Genomic DNA, 21,392 nt, shown 5'->3' with positions numbered 1-21,392 from the left:
AGAAAAAGCGGTAATGAAAATCTACATTTGATCTGTGGCCAATTTTATAACATCATTGGTAGAATTCTTGATAATGAGAAAGATGTTAAAGGGTGTCAAATGAAGTTGACATGGTTGAGAACACTAATCGAGGAGTTACTGGCTACTAATGGAAATGCTAAAGATCTGGGTCAACATGTTAGAGCTTACATACTCTACATGATCAAAGAAATGTTGATGTCTAGCAAGTCTAGCTATTTTATGCATGGGATGTAACTCCATCTACTGACAAACTTCATTTAGGCAGGATATTCAATTAGGTTTGTAGTTTTGGTTTTTCTCTATTAGCATTTTATAGGGCATCACAAATAGAGCTCGAAGAAATATATGACTATTGTCTAGTGTTTCAAACTTGGGTGTGGATGTTGTTTTTAGTGTCTATCTCTTCCCAATCATATAGTTTCTTATTGGTGAAAGGGTAAAACTAAAATCAAATTTAAGATATTAAAGCATTTAAATTGTAAATATTTATAATGTCCCTTACATTGAATATCTGAATAGACTTGCCTTGGATCATACCATTTATTACAAGAACCTTACTTGATTCAACAGGAAATTAATCTATGTACATCCAAAAATATAATTTACTAGTATTTTCTTATTTAATTAATATAACTATTATTGTAAATGAAAATATTTTTCTATTATAATTGTTTGTAGTATGTGTAGACATCGTGTTGAGATAATAATATTGTTATTGTAGTACCAACATAAGTTTACGAGCGCACTAATATGAGGAGGGCATGTGTGCCGCTAATATGCTTCCACATTATCAAGGTGGTAGCACTTTAATTGATGACATGAAAGTTCGGCTTGGTTCAAGAATTTTCAAAGGAGAAGGAGAACCTCAATTGGCTCCGTATGATTGATTTGAGAGGGTGTCAGGACAAGCTTTAACTTAATACTCGCAAAAAATATGTTCTGCTTTGGATAGGCATGGTGAGCATGTCACTGATAGTGAGTTCATCTAGTATAATAATCTTGAAGCATCATAGATATATGTTGAGTGGTTTAGGTGCAATGGTTAATCACCTTTAAATGAGAAAAGATAATATCCTAACATTATGCAACTAGATCTTCCAACGAGCCATTGATGGTTACATTAGTGAGCATGTTCCCAAGCTGTTGAACTTGTTTAGCCTAACCCATCTATCAGACTTGCTAAATTGATCGAATTTTCCAAACTCGATGAATCTACCTACTAACTCAACATTATATTAATTAGGCAATGGATCTAGTTCATCACACTTAGCTCGTTCCTCGATGAGGATGCCAATTATAGAATGTCAAGTGCTAGGCCTAAGTTTACGTAGGTGTTAAAAGTTTCACTATTCGACTCAATGAGTCATTACCTTATCCCTTCCATCTAGTGCAATAATATTCATCGGGTGGTGAGTATTATTATTTTTCCACTAACGTCTAAAAGGAATGAAAATCTAAGTGAGGAGCAAGGTCCGATCTAGGCCCTACTACGAAAGAATCAAGCATGTAATTGACAACCACTAGAACATATTCAGCTTAACAATACTAATAATTGTATAGATTTTTTATTTTTTTATCTATTTATTTAGAAAAACTCTATGCAACTAATTTTAATTAGATTTTATGTGTTTTATTTAATTCAATTAACTTTTATTTTATATGATATAGTACTTGATCAATTCACTCAAATTTTAAAAAATCACTTATTATATAATTCATTTTACGTTTAATTTTATTTGATTTTAAGAATTAAGAAATGACATTAAAATTTTTGTAAACTTGAAGAATTAAAATATCAGTTCGAATTAACTTAGATGTTTTATATTATTTATATAATATGTTGTATCAAACATTGAAAAAATTGTCCAACACATTAATAAATTACACTAGACTTTAAAATTGTTGCGGTTTAGTTTCCTTTAGTAGACACATTAATCAATTACACTAAACTTTAAAAATGTTGTGGTTTAGGTTTCCTTTAGTAGCCACAAGACTAATGGGTGTCGAGATAGGTTTAAGGTTCCTTAGTTTAGGTTTAGGGTTTTTGGTTGGACCTCAACTACCATTGGTGTCAAGGTCCTAGTCAGTTTGGCTATCAATATGAGCTGAATAGAAACATTAACCCATTTTCTTGAACCATAAATTTTAAATTGAAATTTTGGTAAGCACATGTCAGATTATTTTCCTTCTACTTGTTCAAGTTACAATCCCTTATTAAATTAAGGTATTCGACCAAACCTTAACTTCAAACGAAGGAACCCTAACTCACATTGTAACAGCCCATTTTCTGTGAAATCGGAACAGTGGTTTCAAGACCACAAATCCAAGCTGGAAAGAAAATTTATTGTAATATTATTGCATGGTTTGCATTATGATAGGAATGTTATATGGAAATTCTTATAATAAAAAATTTACCGATTATGTGTTAAATTACGAAAATGACCAAATTGCATAAAATGCAAAAGTTGAATTCTAGTAGTTAAAAGGATCAAATAGCAATGGAATTCAAAAATTTAGGTCCTTCTATGGTAATTAAACCATTAAAGAAAAATTAGTAGATATTTTTGGTGATTCATCCATGGAAAAATTAGAAAAGGCTAGGGACTAAATTGGAAATGAGAAAAATTAAAATATGATAACTAATTAAATAGAAAATATCATCTTATTTTCATCATATTCATCCCCAAATTTAATGGAAACCCTAGGAGAGAGAAAGGAAACTAATCAAGCTTAATTAGGTATGTTTTCTTGTCCTGTTTTTAGTAATTTTTATATTTTTGAGACCGGGATAGTCTAATCTATCTATTTTGGGATTAATTTGTAAAGATATCAAAGTATAGAAATTTTTCCATGGATGAATATGCTGAAATTTTGAAATTTATGGTAGGAAATGAAAGGTTGTTGATAGATAAACAATTTTTACAAAGAGAATTTTGATGAAATTTTGATTTAGGGACTAAATTGAAAAGTGGTAAAACCCATGGAAATTTCTGATTTTGTAAAATTCATGGGCTATTATTGTAACATGCAAAATTTGATTAGGCTTGGAATAAGGATTAAATTGCATGAATTTCATTTTCCGAGCCTAGGGATGAAATTGTCATTTATGAAAAGTTTAGGGGCAAAATGGTAATTTTCCTAGGGTGTAAATTGAATTCAATTGAGTATGAAATGGATTAAATTGATGATTAAATTCATTTATATAGATCTAAATAACTCAAATTCAAACCTAGATCGAGAAAAATAAAAAGTTTTGGGTTAGTATATTTTTATATACAAACGAGTGTCGAGGTAAGTTCGTGTAACCCAATTGTGTTTATTTATATGCTTGAATTGAATGTGGTATGTGATTGTATGAATTATATAAATGTTAAAAATAAATGAAATAATCATATGTTCAAACATATTTGGAAAATATTAAGTTCCGTTTGAATAATAAAATCCGATAGATATATGTGATTTCCCATATTACATGTGGTCCTGCATATGTTGCGGACGAAATATAGCTTGGACGAGCAATCCTGATAAAAGCCCTCTCGAGCATTCTGTTATATAGTTCCTGCGAGCATTTGATTGGTAGTGATTTTGCATGTGTTGCACATTACCATAGCTCTTTGTGAGCGTCCTATTACATGATTTGATCGGTTGTGATCCAGTATAGAGAGCGGACACAAACACAGTTCTATGTGAGTGTCCTGACATAAGCTCTTATGAGCTTCCTGACATGGCTCGCTTGAACTCCCTGTTACCTTATCCTGTGCTTCCTGATAATAACTCTTCGAAATTACATGTTAAGCTCTATGAGCTCTCTGAATAAAACCCATATGAGTTTCCTATTTAGCCCGAATGGGTGTCATGTTACATAGCTCATCTGAGCATCCTGATATGTGGCTCGAGAGTGTGCTCCCTGATTAAGTGCCCTAATGGGTACCCCTGATTATGAGTTGACAGTTTATAGTTTTGTACACCTTGTGTGTACTACATGAGTATCCATCGACATTTTAATGATTCAACGGATAAATTTCCCGAAATAAGAATCTATGAAATTAAATGAACTATATCTCAAATGTTCCTAAAACTCCTGAAAGTTTGTAACATGATGAGCTCATCTATGTTTACTTGATGTGCATGTGAATTATGTAACTAACTTGTTTATTTGAACATGTGTAATTAGACAAATTTGCTAATTTGTTCGGAAGCATGATATTGTTATGCTTATTTAAATAAGTATGATTGGTAAGTTTAATTCCTGTTATACGAACTTACTAAGCATTAAATGCTTATTAGGTTTTATTTTTTATATTTTATAGTGCTCGAGAGTTCACAAAGGTTGGAGATCGATCGGAGCATTATCACACTATCCACTAGCATCGTTTTGGTATAAATAGTAAACTCATTTTGGTATAATGGCATGTATAGGTTAACTTGACCAAATGATGGCTTGTAAATGGATGTTTGTAATCTAGTAGTTGGTATTACTAGTGATGCTTGATTTGATATATTCCTACCAAGTTATATCATGTTAATATACATATGTGTATGGTATGGTTAGATTAAATTAAGGTAACTATATGCCTTAACACAAAAGTAAGTTTGGTTATATGAATATAGTTGATGTTATGTCATACATATTAATGTTGTTTGCTTGATTTAATGACTTGAATTGGTTAGCAAATGTATGCAAATGTTATTCTAGGTTGAAGGTTAAATTTGGGTAAGAAATAAGGCTAAGAAATGGCATTATTTTGTCCACACAGGTAGACACACGGGCGTGTGTCTTGACCGTGTATGACACACGGTCTGGAACATGGGCATGTGGTTTGGCCGTGTGTCCCTTGCATCTTAAATTTGAGAAACAAAATGTTCAGAATTGGGCACACGGGCAAAGACACGAGCGTGTGTCGCAACCGTGTGTGACACATGGCTTAGAACACGAGCGTGTGTTTTGGCCACGTAAAACTGCACCTAATTTTTGGAAAATTAAATTAACCACATGGTCTAGCACACGGGCGTGTGGCTGGCTGTGTGGCACAAGGAAGTTACACGGGTAAGGACACAGGTTGGGACACGGTCGTGTGCCTCATATCGAATGCCTACACGGCCTGAGACATGGGCATGTCACTTGGCCGTATGAGCCACATGACCTACTCACATGGGCGTGTGACCCCTGTATTAAAGAAAATTTTTGAAATTTGCAAAAAATGTTTTGAGTTCTCAATTCAGTCCATTCTAATGTTTAAATTGGGCCTCGAGGGTCCATTCAAGGAACAATATGATTAGTTTCAGATATGAACAGTAAATGACATGAATCATGTGAAATTATTCTGTAAACTCTGAAAATGCTCTGTAACCCTTTGTTCCGGCGACGGATACGGTACACATGATTTATATAGTTTTTGTAACAATGGTTTGCCTTAAGTGTTGGATTATTATTCAACTATAAAAACATCATAGAGACTAACCATGAGTAAGGCTTATTGTAAACCTTAAACATTATTTAAGGTAGCACAATTTTTTTCATATTCAATGAATGTTCTAACACTTGAGGTCATACTCTCAAAAGGTATTCGAGTTAGGAGAATCAAGGTTTCCTTCGTTTGAACTTAAAGTTCAATCAAATCCTTGTTCTAACAAGGGATTGAAGCTTGAAAAGAAAGGAGAAAATAATTTAGTAGGTATTTATCAAATGTTTCAATTTAAGGTTTGGGTCAAGGATTAAAGTTTTGGTGTTAGGGTTTATGGTTAGCCTTTAAGGTTTAGGGAAATGAATTTAGGTTTGTCTGCAAGAAAGGGTATCAAGAACTAAGGTTGAAAAAAAAACCAAGATATAAAAATTCGATTTAAGAAGTGATGTTTGAACAACTTTTGAAATACAAGTTAAGAAACTACAGTTATCCGAACCGATTTAAATTTTATTTTATTGAAGTTATAATTAATTTTAAAATTTTTATGATGTAAAATTAAATATTTAATATGTAAAATAGTGAAAATAACTTAAATTCTTTATATAAGAATTATATTTTAAAAAAGTACTATACTAGTATTATTGGTTTTTATTTACTTGAAAAATCAATTGCTTTGAGAAATATTTATGAAAAAAGTCCTTGAAACTTTATCAGATAATGTCCAAAAGGCTTAAAACAAAACTCATTTTGTCAAAATAAGTCCAAAATTCAAAACACAAAATCAGTATAAAAATAATAAAAGTAAATTGAAATATTATGAATGGTTCAAGAACCCAAAAACCCAATTGAATTGAACAAAACTCACCCCTAAGTAGGGCAAAAAAAACAAAAATCACTTAAAGGTCTAGTGTTAGGGGCCACGGATCAAAGCCTGTGACCATTGCACACAGAATGTCCCATAGAGTTCAACTGATTAAATGAGGCTCCTTTGACTCGATTGAATTGGCTTGATTCATGGAACATATGAAGAAGCACATCTACTTAAAGTCTTTGTGGCCTTGTGAAACACTCTAATAAAACTAGAGTTACCAGGGTAATTAGTATAAATCTTAAAGGATAAAGATGTATAGTGTTTAAATCCCTTAGGACTCTCATTGTGTAGATAGGCACAAATCTTGATTGTCAATGTAACTTAATATGTACCATTGAATTTGGGGGAGCTCAACTAAAAATTGAGGCTCTCCCCCTCATATGTAATTACTTAATTGTAAACCTTCAAAGTAGTAAAATAATTTTGAGAGCATTTATTCAAACACTTGGTGTGTGTTATTTTTCTTATGGCTTTTCTGTTTTTCGTATCTCTTTTGTTTCAAGTTTGCTTCCACTTTGCTTCGGTGCCTTAGAGAATTTCTGTGAAAATTTATATTCTTCAAGAGTAAGGTTGACTTAAGCAAATTCGAACTCAAGAAATCGCCTAAAGTCACGTCATTTTCAAAACTAAAGTTCTAACCTCATCACAGTTAGTAACAGAGTCAGTGTTCGAAGGCATCGATTAAGATGTCGAAAGAAGGAGATGAACAAAATGCCCTTAATAGAGAGTTGTGAGAGGTCCAGGAAAAATAGCAGATCAAGGGATACCTTTTGACTTTAAAATGTTGGGTGACCAATCTCGAAAAATCAATGGGTGGTGTAAAGGAAACAATTGAGGATGTTGAGGGACGCACTGATGAGTTAGACTCGATGGGAGTGTTGTTGGATCTGGTGCCTTAAGTGTAGTATATTCGTTTGCAAACTTGTAATTTTTTGAACAGACTGGGTAATAAAATAAATTCATTAATTACATTAATATACTCTGTATAATTTTCCTCACATGGTTTTTGCATACAAAGCAAAATGGAAGCAAATGTTGCTCATTGGTTTTCTAAATGTTTAACTAATACTAAGCGGTATTATGTGGTAGGATCGTAGGAAGGAAAGACAACTTGTATTAGTAGATGAACATAAATATGTCCTTAGTCTAATTAGAAATGAGCAAATCGATTAAAAGACTAATATATCATCTATCAAATCTAATTGGAAGATGTCTTGTCTTAGGCATTAGAGCGGATGACTCCCAGAAGATAAAGACATAGATGTGACTGAGTGGACTGACAATACCTTAGACAGGACGCAACCGTACTAGATATTGAATCCATTTATGGACTTATTCACTTGTGACATTCATAGTGTCAGATACCTAAATCCTGAGTGGGTGGCGGACTATGTATGCGTGACTTGGATGTAAGTAAAAGCCTAAGTTCAAATAGATAAGGAACCGAAAGCTGTTGCATTGAGTGTAACGCCCCCTTTACCCGAGACCGTCGCCGGAGTCGAGCACGAGGCATTACTAAACTTATTTGAGCACTTAAACAAATTCAAACAATTTATATCACACTTTCCAGACAAGCTGTCCAACTGTGTCATAGTTGCTAAATAATTCATATCTCGAGTTATAAAACTCGAAATCCAAATCCGTAAATTTTCTATGAATTTATACTCATATATCTACTTACCAATTTTTTCTAGAATTTTGGTCAAGCCAATTAGTACAGTTTATTATTTAAAATCTCCCTGTTTCAGGGTTTGACTACTCTGACCTTTGTGTATTACGAATCAGATATCTCTCTGTACAGAGCTTCAATGACTATGCCGTTTGTCTCTAATAAAACTAGACTCAATAAGGAATCTGTACATATAAAGTATGACTTCTAATTATCTTTGTAAAATTTATGGTGAATTTCCAAAGTCAGAACAGGGGATCCAGAAATTGCTCTGGCCCTGTTTCACAAAAATTTAAACATCTCATAAAATATAGCTCATATACCTGTTTTGCTTCTTCCATATGAAAATAGACTCATCGAGATTCGATTCCATAATTTATTCATTATTTAATTCCATTTCTACTATTTTTAGTGATTTTTCAAAGTCAAACTACTGCTACTTAACGAAAACTATTTTAGTACAAATATTGTTAACTAGTTTATAACATCTTTACTTCAATTCATTCAAACTCTATACATGCCATATAAATCTTCAAACATAAAACAAAAGCTACCGAATTGATCTGGATAGTGTGCTTTGTTGTGTTGATCCGATCTACCCACTTCACTTCAAGTCAATCTACATAAAAATATTAAACACACACAAGTAAGCTTATTGAAGCTTAGTAAGTTCATAGGTTAAAAGTAATGCTTACCAAACATAATATTTCCAAACAATACCAAAACATTTACTAAAGTTTCTGCGATTCACAACCATTGTTATAATAATTCACATAGTTGAGCTCAACAAGAAACAACTACTCAATCTCTTTCATTTGGATCACTTCTCTTTATTTCTTATAATCAAATTAGGAAACGGCTTACGAAATTGAGTACGTCGTTGCTCAATGCCACGATTCACAAATCAGTATGGTTTTCCTCATTGAAATACCATACCTACATTTTTTAACTTCGGTATGGGAAATGCCATACCTACATTTCTTAACTCAAGATGGATTTGATAATACCATACCTACATTTCACACTCAAGATGGATAATACCATACCTACATTTCACAACTCAGTATGGATGATACCATACCTACATTTCACACTTTGCCATGGAACAACCATGGTCTTATCCAATCAATTCATCACACGTCACGATACTGAACGTACTCAATCCTGCGTTTTCCTAATTTGCATTTCCACATTTATTCTTTCATTAACAAAATCTACACAATCCCACAACAAATTCGTATATAATAACACATTATATACTTCAATCATTCACAAATAAACATCTAATTTCAACCATATGAACTTACCCGCTAATTTGTAGAAGATATTGAAATTTTGGGACTATTCCGCAACTTTTTCTTTTCCTCGTTCTTCTTTGGATTCTTGATCTATAATATAAAATATTTCTACTCATTAGCATTTATTTGATTTCTATTTCACTTCACAATTTATGCTGTTCAAATTTTGAAATTGCACTTTTACCCCAAAATTTACATTTTTTCACAATTTAGTCCGTACTCAATTCACCCATCAATTGAACTAATTTTTCTCAATTAACACTTTATTTTATCATTATAAACTATTTCAAAACCTTTTATATTCTTAATTTCAACAGCAACCTTCAATTCACAACTTTTTCACAATTAGGTCCTAAATATCATTTCCTATCAAAATCACTTAATAAAACCACCTTAATATGAAATTAGAACTTAAATTTCATAATAATTCATCATAAAATTCCTTATCCATCCATGGTAACTTCCAATTTCACCCATAAAATCAAAAACTAATGAATTCTACAAGTGGACCTAATTGTAAAAGTCATAAAAACATAAAATTATCAAGAAAAGCAAGAATTAGACTCACATGATGTAAAAATATGAAAACCAGCTTTCTCCAGACCTTCTATGGCGTTTTGGCTGAGAAATTATGAAGAAAATGTCTAGATTTTTCAATTACATCATTATTTAACTATTAACTTTTATCTATTTCCAATTTTGCCCTTGTTCACATTGTTTTCTTGCTTATTTCATACCCAAACCGTCCAGCCATTAACCTTTGGGTCTAATTGCTCTTTAAATCCATCTTTTAAATACTTAAGCTATTTACTCACAATTTAACAAATTTTGTGCTATTTTCAATTTAATCCTTTTCAATTAATTAGCCATCCAAACGTTAAAATTTTCTAACTAAACTTTAATACTAACTCAATGACACTCCATAAATATTTATAAAAATATTTATAGCTCGATTTTCAACTTTGAGGTCTCGATACCTCATTTTGACCCGTTTGACCTAATAAATTCTTTTAATTCACTAATTTCACCATTTCACAAATTCTTCTAAATTCTTACTTGACTCATAAATATTAAATTACTATCTTGTTCAATCTTATTTGTCGAATTTAGTGATCTCAAATCACCATTTCCGACACCACTGAAAATTAGGCCGTTACAACTCTCCCCCCCTTTAAAAATTTCGTCCTCGAAATTTGTTACCTGAAAATAGATTTGGATACTGTGATCTTATTGACTCCTCTGTTTCCCAGGTTGCCTCCTCCATACCATGTCGATGCCATAATACTTTAACCAATGGTACTCTTTTGTTCCGCAATTCCTTAACTTCACGAGCCAAAATCTTCACTGGTTCTTCTGAATAAGTCATATCTGGTTGAAGCTCAATTTCAGTATGGGAATTACGTGTGAAGGATCTCGACCTATACTTGCCTTAGCATAGACACATGAAACACATTATGAATCTTCTCAAGTTCGGAGGTAAAGCCAAACGATAAGCCACAGGACCAACCCTTTCCACAATTTCATATGGCCCTATGAATCTCGGACTTAATTTTCCTTTTACCAAATCGTAACACCCTTTTCCATGGTGAAACTTTTAAAATACTCCATCACCCACTGCATATTCTATGTCTCTTCGTTTTAAATCCGCATATGACTTCGACGATCTGAAGCGCTTTTAGACTATCTCGAATAATCCGGACTTTCTCTTGGTTTCTCGAATCAAATCAACCCCAACTATTTTTGATTCACTTAATTCGCACCAACACAATGGAGTCTTGCATTTTCTACCATAAAGAGCCTCAAATGGTGTCATTTTTATACTAGACCGATAGCTATTGTTGTAAGCAAACTCACCAACAGTAAATACCTTTCCCAACCTGTCACCAAACTCGAGTATACAACATCTTAACATATCTTCTAAAATTTGAATCACTCGCTCGATCCGTCCATCTGTTTGAGGATGAAATGTTTGTACTAAAATTCAATCTGGTGCCTAAGGCTTCTTGCAATTTATTCCAAAATCTTGAAGTAAACCTCGGATCCCGATGCGAAATGATAGATATTGGAACTCCATGTAGTCTCACAATCTCGACACATACAATTACGCTAACTTATTAAGTGAAAAATCTATTCGACCGAATAAAGTGTCTGACTTTGTCAATCTATCAACAATCACCCATATCGAATCTTTCTTTCTGAGTCACAGCAATCCTCGACACAAAATCCATTGAAATATGCTCCCACTTCCATTCGTGAATCATAATGGGTTGTAATAAACCCGTTGGCACTTGATGCTCTGCTTTAACTTGTCGGCAAATCAAACATTTTGCAATAAATTCAAATTTCTCTTTTCATACCAGCCACCAATATGTCTTTTTCAGATCACCATACATTTTTGTACTACCGGATGAATAGAATACATACTATTATGTGCTTCAAAGAATATCATTCTTTAAATCGAATTATTGGGAACACAAATCCTATTATGATAGCGCAATATACCTTCATCATCAATATTGAACTCGAATCTAAATTATCCCGAACCATTTGTCGTTTCAAGACCAATTTTGGATCTTCATTCTGCAGCTTCAATTTGTTGAAGAAACATTGGTTTTACCTTCAATTCTACTAATACAACACCTTCTTCATTAAGAGCCAAATGAGCATTCATTGCCCAAGTGCAAACAAGGATGACTTTCGACTCAAGGCATCAAGAACTACATTAGCTTTCCTCGGATGATAGTCAATAACCAAATCATAGTCTTTCAAAGAACTCTAACCACCGCCTCTGTCTTAAGTTCGGTTCCTTCGAGTCATTAAGTATTTCAAACTTTTGTGATCCGTATACATATAACACTTCTCACCATATAAATAGTGTCTCCAAATTTTTAAGGCAAAAACAATTGCAGCTAACTCAAGATCATGTGTAGGGTAATTCTTTTCATGTGGTTTTAATTGCCGTGAAGCATAAGCCACTACCTTTCCCGACTGCATTAACACACAACCCAAACCACTTAAAGATGCATCATCAGACACAACATACGGTATACCGATTCGGTTGAGTTAAGACCGGAGCTTCATTAACATTTTCTTTAATCGATCAAAGCTCACGACATTCATCGACCACATAAACTCAACATTCTTCTCGTAATAAACGAGTCATTGGTGAAGCAATCATGGAAAAATTCTTTACAAAACGGCGATAGTATCCCGCTAATCCCGTAAAACTTCGACTTCAGCTTACATTATTCGGTGTTTTCCAATTCACCACCGCCAAACTTTACTTGGATCCACACGAATTCCTTCACCGATATAATATGACCCGTAAATCCAACCTCATGAAGCCAAAACTCACATTTACTAAATTTCGCATATAACTGCTTTTTCTCTCAAAGTCTCAGTACAATTCTCAAGTCTTGTGCATGTTCGGATTCTATCTTTGAATAGACCAATATGTCATCAATAAATACCACCACAAATCTATCCAAATAAGACTGAAAAATTCGATTCATTAAATCCATAAATGCAGCAGGGGCATTCGTTAAACCAAAAGGCATTACCAAAAATTCGTAGTGACCATACCGAGTTCGAAAAATGCTCTTTGGCACATCACACTCTTTAACCTTCACCGATAATACCCAGATCTAAGGTCTATTTTTGAGAACACTGCAGCACCTTTCAGTTGATCAAACAAATCATCGATACGAGGTAATGGATATTTATTTTTAATTGTTACCTTATTCAACTGCCTGTAATCAATACACAATCGCAACGAACCATCTTTCTTTTTCACAAATAAGACAAAAGCCCCAAGGTGATGTATTCGGTCCGATGAACCCTTTATCCAATAACTCTTGCAACTGTGTCTTCAACTCTTTAACTCACTGGTGCCATTCTATACGGTGTTATTGATATTGAGCTGCATGCAAATTACATCAATTGTGAATTCAACCTCACGATCCGGGGTAAACCGTAATTCCTCGAAACACATCAAGAAACTCATTAACAATCGACAATTGTTCTATCTTCAATTCGAACCCGAGTATCAAGAATATAAGCTAGAAATGCTTTATTACCTTTCCGAATCAATTTTCGAAATGAAAGGTGAAATAATCTTGACATCATTCTTTTTATCCCCAAACTCAGCTGAAACTATTTCCCCTGTCTGACATTTTAAATCAATCCGTTTTTCTCTACAATTCACTATGGCATCATGTTCAATCAACCAATCCATTCCAAGAATAACATCAAATTCTCGGAAAGGTAACAACATTAAATCAGCAGAGAATTCACAGCCTTGTATTTTCAGTGGACAATTCCGACATATTAAATTAACCAACACACTTTGCCCTAGTGGATTAGTGACTTGCAATTCAAGGTCAGTGGACTCAACAGTCATTTTCTTTTCTGACACTAATGCAAAGGTAAATATATGAATGTGTAGATCCGGGATCAATTAAAGCATACAGTAATCATCAAAAGATAGAAATTACCACTATCACATCCGGAGCGTAAGCTTCTTCCCTTGCTTGGATAGCATATGTACGCAGCAGTACTCTTGTCTCGATCGGCTGCAGATTCTCGTTCCCGAATGAACAGTCCCAGCAGCACTACTTTGACCCGAACGTTTACCTTTCTGAGGAGTATTTGCTTGCTTCTCCCCTTGTTCTCTATCTTCTTTTAATAATTGAGGACAATCCCGAATAAAATGATCAGTTCCACCACATTTATAGCAAGCTCCGGCTCTTCCCCAACACTCACCAATATGAAATCTACCACAATTTTTACATCTAAGTCTCAAATATTTTGCACACTACTAACACTAGCTGCTGGTTTCTTAGTTACTCCGACATCTTGTTGAGTCGTTTTATCGTTATTCGATCGTTCGGGATTATAACAGGTCGACTGAATCATTTCGAACTTTTGGCGAAAAAGTCAAGTTGGTCTAGAGAAACTTCTTTTGTATACCTCTTTACCTCTTCTTTCTCTTTGCATCTTTCATTATACACTTCTTCCATCTTTTGAGCTCGATCGATGTAATCACAAATTCCGAATCTCTGTACCTCCAATCATCATTCGATTTCATCATTAAGCCCTTCTTCAAATCTAATGCACATTTCTTCCTCTGTCGGTTACAACATCCCGAGCATATCTACCGAGATACACAAATTCTCTTTCATATTCGCCACTGTTTTATTCCCTTGTCGAAGATCAAGAAATTCTCTTCTTCTTATCTAAATATCTCTTTCCCACATACTTCTTCTTAAATTCGCTTTGGAAGAATTCCTGTAAGTTTATCTGCAGTACCACTTGCCTCAATGGTTTCCCACCAATTATACGCTTCTTCTTTCAATAGCTAAATCGCACATCCCAAATAATCCTCCGGAGAACACATCATCTGCTTAAAAACTCTCTCAAACTCTTTAACCAATACTCGCTTTAACCGGATCATCGTCCGATCTCCCTCGAAATTCTTCACTCCAAACTTTCGAGTTTTTCAATTGGTGTTCTTTGCTAGATTCAGTTATCGGAGGAGGTGGAGGAGCAACCGGGGGTACTACAGATGTTGAGATAGGGGGAGGAGGTTGTGGAGTCTGATTTCTTTCTCGCACATTCTCATTATACCACTGATTCATGAATCCATAAATCATATTTTTGAGTTCTTGTTCTCGCATCAATGAAATTGGAGCTTCACTACTTGTTCCTTGTTCAGAGGTTTGTACTCTGCTATTAACTTCTTCTTGCTCAGTTTGTTCTGGTCTATCTGACATCTTTTCAAATCGAAGATAATCTATAATAAAACAAGGATTAGATCGGATCATACACAGCACACTATCACAGATTTATATGGCATGTAATTCTAGATACTTTTCACATCATACATATTCCGAGAATCGGCTAAACCGAAGCTCTGATACCAATAAATGTAACGCCCCCTTTACCCGAGACCGTCACCGGAGTCGAGCACGAGGCATTACTAAACTTATTTGAGCACTTAAACAAATTCAAACAATTTATATCACACTTTCCAGACAAGCTGTCCAACTGTGTCATAGTTGCTAAATAATTCATATCTCGAGTTATAAAACTCGAAATCCAAATCCGTAAATTTTCTATGAATTTATACTCATATATCTACTTACCAATTTTTTCTAGAATTTTGGTCAAGCCAATTAGTACAGTTTATTATTTAAAATCTCCCCTGTTTCAGGGTTTGACTACTCTGACCTTTGTGTATTACGAATCAGATATCTCTCTGTACAGAGTTTCAATGACTATGCCGTTTGTCTCTAATAAAACTAGACTCAATAAGGAATCTGTACATATAAAGTATGACTTCTAATTATCTTTGTAAAATTTATGGTGAATTTCCAAAGTCAGAATAGGGGATCCAGAAATTGCTCTGGCCCTGTTTCACAAAAATTTAAACATCTCATAAAATATAGCTCATATACCTGTTTTGCTTCTTTCATATGAAAATAGACTCATCGAGATTCGATTCCATAATTTATTCATTATTTAATTCCATTTCTACTATTTTTAGTGATTTTTCAAAGTCAAACTACTGCTACTTACCGAAAACTATTTTAGTACAAATATTGTTAACTAGTTTATAACATCTTTACTTCAATTCATTCAAACTCTATACATGCCATATAAATCTTCAAACATAAAACAAAAGCTACCGAATTGATCTGGATAGTGTGCTTTGTTGTGTTGATCCGATCTACCCACTTCACTTCAAGTCAATCTACATAAAAATATTAAACACACACAAGTAAGCTTATTGAAGCTTAGTAAGTTCATAGGTTAAAAGTAATGCTTACCAAACATAATATTTCCAAACAATACCAAAACATTTACTAAAGTTTCTGCGATTCACAACCATTGTTATAATAATTCACATAGTTGAGCTCAACAAGAATAACTACTCAATCTCTTTCATTTGGATCACTTCTCTTTATTTCTTATAATCAAATTAGGAAACGGCTTACGAAATTGAGTACGTCGTTGCTCAATGCCACGATTCACAAATCAGTATGGTTTTCCTCATTGAAATACCATACCTACATTTTTTAACTCGGTATGGGAAATGCCATACCTACATTTCTTAACTCAAGATGGATTTGATAATACCATACCTACATTTCACATACCAAGATGGATAATACCATACCTACATTTCACAACTCAGTATGGATGATACCATACCTACATTTCACACTTTTCCATGGAACAACCATGGTCTTATCCATCAATTCATCACACGTCACGATACTGAACGTACTCAATCCTGCTTTTTCCTAATTTGCATTTCCACATTTATTCTTTCATTAACAAAATCTACACAATCCCACAACAAATTCGTATATAATAACACATTATATACTTCAATCATTCACAAATAAACATCTAATTTCAACCATATGAACTTACCCGCTAATTTGTAGAAGATATTGAAATTTTGGGACTATTCCGCAACTTTTTCTTTTCCTCGTTCTTCTTTGGATTCTTGATCTATAATATAAAATATTTCTACTCATTAGCATTTATTTGATTTCTATTTCACTTCACAATTTATGCTGTTCAAATTTCGAAATTGCACTTTTACCCCAAAATTTACAGCTTTTCACAATTTAGTCCCTACTCAATTCACCCATCAATTGAACTAATTTTTCTCAATTAACACTTTATTTTATCATTATAAACTATTTCAAAACCTTTTATATTCTTAATTTCAACAGCAACCTTCAATTCATAACTTTTTCACAATTAGGTCCTAAATATCATTTCCTATCAAAATCACTTAATAAAACCACCTTAATATGAAATTAGAACTTAAATTTCATAATAATTCATCATAAAATTCCCTTATCCATCCAGGGTAACTTCCAATTTCACCCATAAAATCAAAAACTAATGAATTCTACAAGTGGACCTAATTGTAAAAGTCATAAAACATAAAAATTATCAAGAAAAAGCAAGAATTAGACTCACATGATGTAAAAATATGAAAACCAGCTTTCTCCAGACCTTCTATGGCGTTTTGGCTGAGAAATTATGAAGAAAATGTCTAGATTTTTCAATTACATCATTATTTAACTATTAACTTTTATCTATTTCCAATTTTGCCCTTGTTCACATTGTTTTCTTGCTTATTTCATACCCAAACCGTCCAGCCATTAACCTTTGGGTCTAATTGCTCTTTAAATCCATCTTTTAAATACTTAAGCTATTTACTCACAATTTAACAAATTTTGTGCTATTTTCAATTTAATCCTTTTCAATTAATTAGCCATCCAAACGTTAAAATTTTCTAACTAAACTTTAATACTAACTCAATGACACTCCATAAATATTTATAAAAATATTTATAGCTCGATTTTCAACTTTGAGGTCTCGATACCTCATTTTTGACCCGTTTGACCTAATAAATTCTTTTAATTCACTAATTTCACCATTTCACAAATTCTTCTAAATTCTTACTTGACTCATAAATATTAAATTACTATCTTGTTCAATCTTATTTGTCGAATTTAGTGATCTCAAATCACCATTTCCGACACCACTGAAAATTAGGCCGTTACATTGAGTGTACGACTTATGTGGTATGCAGCGTCATTCACAACAGTGGAATCCATAGCCCAAAATATAAGTAAATATATCCTCTCATTGGTATTACATGGTTGATGAAAAGTAAACGTGGTCATGGGTCATCCGTCTTTATAATGGATGACTTAATCATTATTTGATAGTGATTGAATTTTCATGAACGAAGATGTAATGATTACCATAAAATAAAATAGGATCATATTGGAAGAATGGATATTATTCCAAAGAGATCAAAGATATCCTATGAGGGTTATACACTTATGACAATATCATTGGACGAGCATTAAGTGATTGCTTTCGTAATGGTATGTCATTAGGGAAGCTTAGTTACGTTACTATAGTGGAATGACTTCATGAATAAATGAGTTTATAATTAATAGGTGAAAATCTGGAACTTAATTATAAATAATTTGAACCTCAACTATATATGTCCAATCGGTCCCTTTGGTAACTCGTTGAAACCAGAAATGAATTGCGTGTTTGAATAGAAATGAATGGAATGAATAGGAAAAAATAAATGAGAAACATTTAGAAATGATTATGGTTTTCTCTGAAACAGAGAAATGAAATCATTTGGAAATGAATGTATGTTTCCAAAAATGGAAATAGAAATGAAAATGGAAATGATCCATTTGCAATCCTAATGGATTACTTAAAAAATGATCGGAAGAATGATTTTATATTTTCAGACTATTTTGAAGCCCGAAAATGAAAATAAAGCATTCAATTATGGTGAACTTGTTGAGTTCTGAAATATTAAACATATTTTCTCAAAATTTTTCCAAGGGCAAAATCGTTAAAATTTTACCAAGCATAAAATCGTCAAAATTTTGTTGGAGGTAAAATAGGGATGAGAAAATTGTTTTATATATAAATATTAAATTTTATTTGGGGAAATATAAAAATGTCCAAGAAGTACTTGTAATTGGACCTAATGTAAGAGAGGCCCAAAAACCCCTCATGGACATTAAAAGGGTGACAACCCTAGTAGAAATATTAAAGTGTGCTGTCCACCCTAGTCTTATTCTAATTGGGATATTGATTTTTTATTTGAAATAAGCCACTACAACTCAACAAGGGTTTTACCTTCTCTTCCTATAAATAGATGGTACCGATACAACTATTAACACAACTTTGAGATATTGTTATTCTGTCAAAATAAAAGAGAACTTATTCTCAACTATTACATATATTTTTCTGGAATAACAATTCTACTAGTTTCTATTAAGAAGAGAGAATTTTCATTTTCACCCTAAAAGGAGAAAACTTTTTCTAGTTCTATGTTTCGGTTCAATTGGTTCGAGCCCACACTCGAAGTTTATGGTATGATAATATCATAAAAGATCATTTGGTTGAAAGTCAGGAACAACAAATGTTTGCTAAACTAAAAACACAGGTACAAATTCGATTAAGGTTTATTGTCATAAATATCACAGTCTGGGTCGGTTTTCAAAATTTTAATTTTTCACTGTTCAAGAAAATAGTTTTCAAACTAGGATTTTTCCAACAAGTGTAGTTCAGAGACTATGTTGTACAGGCTCCCAATTCCAAAAGGGATGTGATGAGGGAGACCTTTAATATTGCCATGGATGATCAAGTCAAGAAGTTGACAGAGAAGAATGATGCTCTCGAAACCATGATAGTAGTTTTGAAGAAACAAGTTGCAGAGCTGAAATGATAGCTCACTATCTATAAAGTTGCTCTGGATAATGGGATGCTAGCTTCAGCTCCTAAACAACGTAACATAGATATTCCCAAACTAAAAGATTTTAAGGGGATAAGGTTCACAAGAGATGTGGACAATTTTCTCTAGGGGATAGAATAATACTTTTACACAATAAGAGTTGAGGATGATGGCACTAAGGACACTACAGTAGTTTATTTTACTGATGTCGCTCTCTTATGGTGACGCTGTAAGTCCACAAATTAAAAACGAGGTGGGACTACTATTAAACCTTGGGAGGAGTTCCAAAAGAAGTTGTAAAACTAGTTTTACTCACAGTATGCCAAGAAAAAGGCTTGGGCTAAGTTGTGTCGGCTTACGCAACAAGGCACTGTTCAAGAGTGTATTTGAGACTTTAGTGATTTGATGCTTCAAATATCAAACTTGAGTGAGAAAGAAACTTTCTACTAGTTTAAAGATGAGTTGAAGCCTTAAGCAAAGTAAGAGTTGCGTCTACAAAGTATCACTAAGCTTACTATAGCCATGGTCGAGGCAAAATCCTTTATTGAGCTTGATCCGAGGAAATACAAGTTCAAGTCTTCTAAGCCTAAAGAGACGAGCAATGGTGGTAGAAACCATAAGGAAAATGGAAATGACAACGGTGGCAGCAGTAAAAATGACGATAATGGGAGACCACATAATAGGAAGTGGAAACCCAACAATAAACTAAGGGGCCAGTAAAATGATTCCTTTGTGATGATCCGCATATGGTGAAAGACTGTCCAAAGAAATCTGTGCTTTCTAACATTGAAGGGGACGATGATTCAAACAAAGCAACGATGAGGCTTGGTTCAATGTTGCGTTCTATTAAAGCCCAGAGAATTGAGTGAATGAGAAGAAGCCAGTGAAGTGCTTCTTATGTTGTGGTCCACATATGATACAAGACTTTCCAAAATGATATAAGATGTCCACAGTCACTAAAGAAGATGAAGTGGAGCCAGAGAGTGAGGCTTTAAAATTGCGTCAATGATAATCAATTCTGCAAAAGCAAAGAGGGATCGCAAGTAGAAAAGGGTTGATGTATGTGGACATTAGCATCGTAGGTCAAAGAAGTAGTGTTCTTCTTGATATAAGGGCATCAGACTTGTTCATATTGAAGAAACTCGTGGGTAAACTTGGTCTCTTAAATAACAAATCAACCAAAAAGATCAAGACGGTAAATTCCAATGAGGTCTTAACTATGGGAGTAGCACAGGAGTTGAGTTACAAATCGGTTAGTGGAAAGGAAAAGAAGACTTTGAGGTAATTCACTTAGATGATTATGATTTTTTGTTTGGCTTGAATTTCCTTAACAAGATTAATGTTCTGTTGGTTCATTTTGCTAATTATTTATACATCTTGGATGCTCTACAACAACAATGCGTTGTGCGGTGAGTTGAGACTTGAGAGGTGGATCCAAGGTATTACCGGCAATCCAACTAGCCAAGGATGTTTCGTGTGGTGGAAATATTGACTTGGTAGATCAGAGTGCTATAAAGACCCCCTTGAAAAAGCTAGTGGGGCAGAATACTGGTATGAAACTTATTTAATTAAAAGTAGGGCTACCAGCTAGGAAATGTGGGTTCTGCATTGGACTTTGGGAGAAAAGTAGTAATGCAAACTCAGCAGTTAGGGAAGTAAATGCAACGAACGAGGTATATTTCAAACACTTTTTTAAATGTTTTACATTTTGACTTACTGTTGGCTTGGCAAAGACACAGAGGCCCGTTTAGAGTTTTGAAACGAGTAAGCTGAGGGGCTTGCAAACCATAGTTAGCAGCAAGACTCAAAGTTAACCTAGTGTTCAATGTGA

Source organism: Gossypium arboreum, chromosome 11 (genome assembly GCF_025698485.1).
Source record: "Gossypium arboreum isolate Shixiya-1 chromosome 11, ASM2569848v2, whole genome shotgun sequence".
In the NCBI taxonomy this organism is placed as follows: domain Eukaryota; kingdom Viridiplantae; phylum Streptophyta; class Magnoliopsida; order Malvales; family Malvaceae; genus Gossypium; species Gossypium arboreum.
The sequence above is the reverse complement of the archived record's forward strand: the minus strand, read 5'-3'. Positions refer to the sequence as shown.